Genomic DNA, 9,060 nt, shown 5'->3' with positions numbered 1-9,060 from the left:
TAAAGAGAAAATAAAGCTACTATAATATAATGCTATCATATCTATACTATATACAAACATGTGTGTATATGAATAGAATAATCTGTTTCATGATAGTTGCTTTCAAGGAGGAGAATTATGAGACTGAGAGACAGGGAAGGGAGGGACACTTACTGTCTATCAATAGATATTTGATCAGTAAAAATGTTTAAAAACTAAATGCATATTTTAATTATTCAAAAATATCTAATTTTTTAAAGGTGAAATTATCTTTCTCTGTGGATGTGCCCCTCCTTAGACAGTAAGCTACTGCTTGAGATCAGGGACCATGTCTATCTCAATTTATACCCCAAGAGCCCAGCACTGTGTCTAAGTCAGAGTCATAATTTTGGCTCTTTATATGTGTATAAAAATAGCATGTCCCCCCCTACCATTTCATTTCCATTGCTATTACTGATATTATCTAAGTTAAACTAAACTGTATTAAATTATTTACTATCCAACATAAAAATTAATGAATAATAAAAATAATAAATGCCAAATTCAGTTATTAAATTAATTTAAAGGGGATAACTATTAAAATAATAAGGCCTATAAAAACATTGGAATTTTTAAAAAATTAGCTCTACTGAGGTACAGTATACAAATAATAAAACACCCATTTAGATTGGTTTGACGAATTTTGACGCATGTATATACACATGCAATGACCACAATCAAAAGACAAAAAATTTCTGTTACCCTAAAAAGTTCTGAATGTCCCTTCTCAATCAATTTCTACCTCTACCTCTCACCCCTGGCCACTGGCAACCACTGAATAATCACATTGCCACCTATTAATGAATTTTAAATAAATTTAACTACACACATTTATTAACAGAAAGTTTATATTTTGCAATTAAATCAAAAAGCAAAGACTGCCCCCACCCACAAAAATACATAGTTTGATCATGTTCTTATTTCAAGTCATTAAAAAAAAAATCTTTATTAGAGTAAATTTGTCAAGTAGCATAAGAAGGAAAAGTAGAAAGCCTGCCTTCTTTTCAAGAGCAGTAATAGCAGTTGCCATTTATTGAACATCTAATATCTACCAGCACCATATTTGCACTTTACATGAATCCCTTTTCTCATTAGATTCTCACATCTACACTGACAGCTGAAATAGTCATTATTATCTTCCTTTTGCATATGGCTTAGAAGTACCCCTGACCTCAACTATGGTTAACACAAATGGATCACGCATTTTAAAATACCCCAAATTCCAAGCTCTAAGCAACCCATGGCATACCTTCAGTTTCAGTTCAGTTGTTCAGTCATGTCCGACTCTTTGCGACCCCATGGACTGCAGCACGCCAGGCCTCCCTGTCCATCACCAACTCCTGGAGTTTACTCAAACTCAGTCTATTGAGTCGGTGATGCCATCCAGCCATCTCATCCTCTGTTGTCCCCTTTTCCTCCTGCCTTCAATCTTTCCCAGCATCAGGGTCTTTTCCAGTGAGTCAGTTCTTTGGATCAGTTGGCCAAAGTACTGGAGTTTTAGCTTCAGCATCAGTCCTTCCAATGAATATTCAGGACTGATTTCCTATAGGATGGACTGGTTGAATAGTAAACCCAGTCACTCAACCAGGTCCCCTCTCTAGTTCTCAAAAACTCTGTGGCTCAGGATTGCTGATCTTATCCAAGTCTGTGCTTGGATAGAAGCAAAAGGCAAAGGAGAAAAGGAAAGATATATCCATTTGAATGCAGAGTTCCAAAGAATAGCAAGAAGAGATAAGAAAGCTGTCCTCACTGATCAATGCAAAGAAATACAGGAAAACAATAGAATGGGAAAGACTAGCGATCTCTTCAAGAAAATTAGAGATACCAAGGGAATATTTCATGCAAAGATGGGCTCCATAAAGGACAGAAATGGTATGGACCTAACAGAAGCAGAAGATATTAAGAAGAGGTGACAAGAATACATAGAAGAACTGTACAAAAAAGGTCTTCACGACCCAGATAATCACGATGGTGTGATCACTCACCTAAAGCCAGACATTCTGGAATGTGAAGTCAAGTGGGCCTCAGGAAGCATCCCTATGAACAAAGCTAGTGGAGGTGATGGAATTCCAGTTGAGCTATTTCAAATCTTAAAAGATGATGCTGTGAAACTGCTGCACTCAATATGCCAGCAAATTAGGAAAACTCAACGGTGGCCACAGGACTGGAAAAGGTCAGTTTTCATTCCAATCCCAAAGAAAGGCAATGCCAAAGAATGCTCAAACTACAACTGTACTCATCTTGCATGCTAGCAAAGTAATGCTCAAAATTCTCCAAGCCAGGCTTCAACAATATGTGAACCATGAATTTCCAGATGTTCAAGCTGGATTTAGAAAAGGCAGAGGAACCAGAGATCGAATTGCCAACATTTGTTGGATCATGGAGAAAGCAAGGGAATTTCAGAAAAACAATTACTTCTGCTTCATTAACTACGGGAAAACCTTTGTGTGGATCACAACAAGCTATGGAGAATTCTTAGAGATGGGAGTAGCAGACCACCTTGGACTTCCCAAGTGGCACCAGTGGTAAAGAACTGCCTGACAATGCAGGAGATGTAGGAGACCAGGGTTTGATCTGTGAGTCAGGAAAATGGAGGGCATGGCTACCCACTCCAGTATTCTTGCCTGGAGAGTTCCATGGACAGAGAAGCCTGCAGGCTACAGTCCACTGGGTCACAAAGAGCCAGACATGACTGAAGCAACTTAGCACACACACACTAGACCACCTTACCTGTCTCCTGAGAAACCTGTATGCAGCTCGCGAAGCAACAGTTAGAATCTGACATGAAACAACTAACTGGTTCCAAATTGGGAAAGGAGTGCCAAATATACAAGGCTGTGTATCGTTACCCTGCTTAACTACTATGCAGAGTACATCATGCAAAACACCAGGTTTGATGAATCACAAACTGGAATCAAGATTAGATATGCAGATGATACTACTCTAATGGCAAAAAGTGAAGAGGAACTAAAGAGCCTCTTGATGGGAGTGAAGGAGGAGCGTGGAAAAGCTTACTTGAAATGCAACTTTAAAAAAACTAAGATCATGTCAGCTGGTCCCATCACTTCATGGCCAAGAGAAAGGGAAAATGTGGAAGCAGTGACAGATTTTCTTTTCTTGGACTCCAAAATCACTTCGGACAGTGACTGCAGCCATGAAATTGAAGGATGCTTGCTTGTTGGAAGGAAAGCTATGACAAACCTCAACATTAAAAAGCAGAGGTATCACTTTGCTGAGAAAGGTCTGTATAGTCAAAGCACTCCAGGCTTCCCTGTCCTTTACTAGCTCCCGGAGTTTGCTCAGATTCATGTCCATTGAGTCGGTGATGCTATCTAACCAATTCATCCCTGCTGCCTCCTACTCCTTTTGCTTTCAATCTTTCCCAGCATCCGGGTCTTTTCCAATGATCGGTGTGGCTCTTTGCATCAGGTGGCCAAAGTATTGGAGCAGCGGCTTCAGCATCAGTCCTTCCAATGAATATTCAGCCCTTCCTTTATGATTGACTGGTTTGATCTCCTTGCAGTCCAAGGGACTCTCAAGAGTTTTTTCTAGCACCACAAATCAAAAGTGTCAATTCTTTGGTGCTCAGCCTTCTTTATAGTCCAATTCTCACATTCACATGTGACTACTGGAAAAACCATAGCTTTGACTATATGAACCTTTCTTGGCAAAGTGATGTCTCTGTTTTTTAATACACTGTCTAGGTTTGTCGTAGCTTTCTTTCCAAGGAGCAAGCATCTTTTAATTTCATGCCTGAAGTCACCGTCTGCAGTGATTTGGGAACCCAAGGAAGTAAAATCTAGATGATACTATATCTCAATTCTATTTAGTCCAAGTGGGATGAAGTTTCAGGAAGAGGTTACAGATTGACCAAGGCATAGGCAGAAAAACTGTAATGTGCGATGGAGTGGGGACATGATTGGGGAACTACAAACAACTCTGTGCTTTTAGAAGTAGCAAGCAGTTGAACTTAAAAGCCAGGTTGAGTATTTTTATTCTATTTGAAGCAAGAAAGGGCTATCATGTTTAAGCAATGGAGGTAGATTTAGAAGATGAATCAGGGAGTAAGTGGTAGGATCTGGAAATAGCAATATCCCTTGCAGGGCTCCTGCAATAGCCTAAGCAAAAGAAAAGTAAGACTTGTTTATGAGTGGTTGTGCAATGAAGGAACGCATCCTTCCTTAACCCCAACAGATAAAATTCCCCAAAACGAAGAGCAAAGAAGAGTTGTCTGGGGGGAATCTCCGACAAGAGGGAAAAGGCTGAAACAGAGTCTGTGAGGTTTTCAGAGTTTCCGCCTCCTTTGGGGGTTCTCTACCTTTGAGGCCCCTGACTCTTCATCAAGACACAACAAAAAAGCCTCCAAGCAAGGAACACCTGAGCTCCCAGGGTTTCAGTGAGCTGACCATCCCAAGTCCAAAGGTGAGGGTTTAGGAGGGAGTGGTGACAGTCATGATGGATAATCACTCAAAAGGAGATTCTAGGGTATAAACACTGCTCCCACCCATCAAGCTCTTCTTGGACCTTTAGAGGAGATGTTGTCATGCCCCTAGGCAAGGCTAAGTGGAATTAGGTTAGAGAAGAGGTGGGTGGAAGAAAATTTCCTAAGGACAAATTGATAGGATTTGGCATCTCACCTGATTAGAGTTTGAGGAAAGGAAAGAGAGAGAATGGAGAATAATTCTGAGAAGCCTGGGTGTTGGTACCAGGGTGACTTAAGACCTTCTAGCTGCCTTTCCACTGATTCTTACCTCCCTAAGCAAACTTCTGGTGCTAATTTTGTTTGTTTCCCAATCCATCTTTTCTATAGGGATTCCATTATATTTCTTACAATAAATTAGTAAATTGGGCTCTTGTGATTTAATTACCACCTGAATGATATCATAGAACCAAGTTCTTGAATCTGCAAGTCAGAAATTCTAGCCTCATCAATTCCTTTAATAATCCACAGTATAGGTCTGTTCTCTGATCATCTTATTACCCACAGGGTAATCATGAAAATAAACCATTTCTACAGTCAGTATATGTGTGTGGGTCCAGAAGGTCTACAATAAGAGAAGCTAAAGCTATTCTCTGAGACTGAACCTCAGAGAAGTAATGGTAATATTTACTTACAGATTTCTCTGTGTCTGTCCTAAAGATAAACTTTGGCTACATTTTATTAGACCTTATGGCATTCCTATGAGATATAGGCTACAGTTATGCCCATCTTAAGAACGTGAGGTTCAAAGAAATTAAATGATCTAAAGGCATACTACTAACAAGCAATGGAACTGGGGTTCAAAGCCAGCAATTTGGATGTTTACATATATTTATATGAAATTATCACTACAATAGTAGGCATCCACAATGCTTTTTGAATTGGAATAGATGAATCTGCAAAAAGAAACAACCCTACTTCATCACTTGTAAATGTTGGCTGATGGTGTACTGAAACATACCCAGCTTCAATCAACGGGAACTGCGAGTACCCATGAAACTGGAATATAAATTTAAAAAGTTTCAAATAAATTGTTGCTATTGTTGCTCAGCCGCTCCGCCCTGTCCGACTCTTTGTGACCCTATGGACTGCAGCAGGCTAGCCTTCTCTGACCTTCACCATCTCCCGGAGCTTGCTCAAACTCAGGTCCACTGAGTCGGTGATGCCATCCAACCATCTCATCCTCTATTGTCCTCTTTTCCTCCTGCCTTCAGTCTTTCCCAGCATCAGGGTCTTTGCATCAGGTGGCCAAAGTATTGGAGTTTCAGCTTCAGCATCAGTCCTTCCAATGAATATTCAGGATTGATTTTCTTTAGAATTGACTGGTTTGATTTCCTTGCAAAGGGACTCTCAAGAGTCTTCCCCAACACCGCAGTTCAAAAGCATCAATTCTTCAACAGTCAGCCTTCTTTATGGTCCATACATGACTACTGGAAAAACCACAGCTTTGATTAGATGCACTTTTGTTGGCCAAGTAATGTCTCTGCTTTTTAATATGCTGTCTAGGTTGGTCATAGCTTTCCTTCCAAGGAGCAAGCATCTTTTAATTTCATGGCTGCAGTCACCATCTGCAGTGATTTTGGAGCCCAAGAAAATAAAGTCTGTCACTGTTTGCATTGTTTCCCCATCTATTTGCCATGAAGTTATGGGACCAGATGCCATGATCTTAGTTTTTCAAATGTTGAGTTTAAGCCAGCTTTTTCACTCTCCTCCGTCACTTTCATCAAGAGGCTCTTTAGTTCCTCTTCACTTTCTGCCATAAGGGTGATGTCATCAGCATATCTGAGGTTGTTGTTATTTCTCCCAGCAATCTTGATTCCAGTTTGTGATTCATCCATCCCAGCGTTTCTCATGATGTACTCTGCATATAAGTTAAATAAGCAGGGTGACAATATACAGCCTTGATGTACTCCTTTTCCTATTTGGAACCAGTCTGTTGTTCCATGTCCAGTTCTGACTGTTGCTTCCTGACCTGAATACAGATTTCTCAGGAGGCAGGTCAGGTGGTCTGGTATTGTTGTGATCTACACAAATGCTTTGGCATTGTCAATAAAGCAGAAATAAATGTTTCTCTGGAACTCTCTTGCTTTTTTGATGATCCAACAAATGTTGGAAATTTGATCTCTTGTTCCTCTGCCTTTTCTAAAACCAGCTTGAACATCTGGAAGTCCCTGGTTCATGTACTGCTGAAGCCTGGCTTGGAGAATTTTGAGCATTACATTACTAGTGTGTGAGATGTGTGCAATTGTGCAGTACTTTGAGCATTCTTTGGCATTGCCTTTCTTTGGGATTGGAATGAAAACTGACCTTTTCCAGTCCTGTGGCCACTGCTGAGTTTTCCAAATTTGCTGGCATATTGAGTGCAGCACTTTCACAGCATCATCTTTTAGGGTTCGAAATAGCTCAACTGGAATTCCATCACCTCCACTAGCTTTGTTCATAGGGATGCTTCCTAAGGCCCACTTGACTTCACATTCCAGGATGTCTGGCTCTAGGTCAGTGATCACACCATTGTAATTATCTGGGTCGTGAAGATCTTTTTTGTACAGTTCTTCTGTGTATTCTTGCCACCTCTTAATATCTTCTGCTTCTGTTAGGTCCATACCATTTCTGTCCTTTATTGAGCCCATCTTTGCATGAAATGTTGCCTTGGTATCTCTAATTTTCTTGAAGAGATCTCTAGTCTTTCCCATTCTATTGTTTTCCTCCATTTCTTTGCACTGATCACTGAGGAAGGCTTTCTTATCTCTCCTTGTTATACTTTGGAATTCTGCATTCAGATGGGTATAACTTTCCTTTTTTCCATTGCTTTTTGCTTCTCTTCTTTTCACAGCTATTTGTAAGGCCTCCCCAGACAGCCATTTTGCTTTCATCAGGCACTCTGTCTATCAGATCTAGTCCCTTAAATCTATTTTTCACTTCTACTGTGTAATTGTTAGGGATTTGATTTAGGTCATACCTGAATGGTCTAGTGGTTTTCCCTACTTTCTTCAATTTAAGTCTGAATTTGGCAATAAGGAATTCATGATCTGAGCCACAGTCAGCTCCTGGTCTTTTTTTTTTTTTTTTGCTGACTGTATAGAGCTTCTCCATCTTTGACTGCAAAGAATATAATCAATCTGATTTCTGTGTTGACTATTTGGTGATATCCATATGTAGAGTCTTCTCTTGTGTTGTTGGAAGAGGGTGTTTTCTATGACCAGTGTGTTCTCTTGGCAAAACTCTATTAGCCTTTGTCCTGCTTCATTCTGTACTCCAAGACCAAATTTGCCTGTTACTCCAGGTGTTTCTTGACTTCTTACTTTTGCATTCCAGTCCCCTATCATGAAAAGGACATCTTTTTTGAGTGTTAGTTCAAGAAGGTCTTGTAAGTCTTCATAGAAGCATTCAACTTCAGCTTCTTCACAATTACTGGTTGGGGCATAGACTTGGATTACCATGATATTGAATGGTTTGCCTTAGAAAAGAACAGAAAATTACCTAGCACATATTAAATCTCAATGAATATCAATGATGATGATTACTATTATTATTAGGAATTGCTGGCTTACAGGACATGTGCATCTTTAATTATTACACATTCTTCTAAATGATGTATCAATTTATACTATCAGCAGCATGTAAGTTCCCTTTTCCTAATTCCTAACACATGGTTCTAATTTAAAACTGCCAATCTGATGAGTATGGAATTGTTAGGTAGGTAGAATAGGGAAAAGGAGTCCAAAATGCTGGTGGCTAAAAGACAAAGAAGGTCCGAGGACCAGAGTGAAGACTTCAGGCAGAACAAACAGAACAAACAGCACTCCTGGCTAAGCCCAATTTGCATAGGGCATGCCCAGGTGGAGGAAAAAACATATAAAAGGAGGAGCCAAAGCGCTTTCTCTCGGACTCTCTCTCCCGCGTTCGTGCGCTCACGCGCTCTCTCTCTCTCTCAGTCTCTCTCTCTTCCCACGCACTCCTCCACTCTCTTCTCTTCAAGCTGTAACACTGATTTGCCCAAGAGCTGTGGCACGGTTTGTCCAAGACCCAAGAGCTGTGACACGCCAAGGGCTTTAATGTCCGTTGCTCCAAATTTTTGTTGTGACGAGACAAAGAACAGAGGAACATACACTCACATGACGGATATGAATTCTTTAATGTTTATAAATGTAACGAATATTGTCTAGTCTTTGGGTTGTCATCATGCACCAACTTTTTGAACTTGTTACTGCGGAATCAACAGTTTTAATCTAATAATATTTTCCCTTATGGTTTGTGCTTTTTGGATCTTAAGAAATTCTTCTCTATTTTGATATCATATTTATATTTCCTTTACTCCATCCAGTGTTTATTTTTAGATATGGTTTGAGGTAAAAATCCATTTTTTTTCCTTTTGGAAAAAAATGTTCCAGCGCCATTTATTGAAAAGTTCATCCTTTAGCTGCTGCTGCTAAGTCGCATCAGTTGTGTCCAACTCTGTGCGACCCCATAGACTGCAGCCCACCAGGCTCCCGCGTCCCTGGGATTCTCCAGGCAAGAACGCTGGAGTGGGTTGCCATTTCCTTCTTCAATGCATGAAAGTG

The sequence above is a fragment of the Bison bison genome, unplaced genomic scaffold (assembly GCF_000754665.1).
Source record: "Bison bison bison isolate TAMUID 2011002044 unplaced genomic scaffold, Bison_UMD1.0 scf7180017864484, whole genome shotgun sequence".
NCBI lineage: Eukaryota > Metazoa > Chordata > Mammalia > Artiodactyla > Bovidae > Bison > Bison bison.
The sequence above is the reverse complement of the archived record's forward strand: the minus strand, read 5'-3'. Positions refer to the sequence as shown.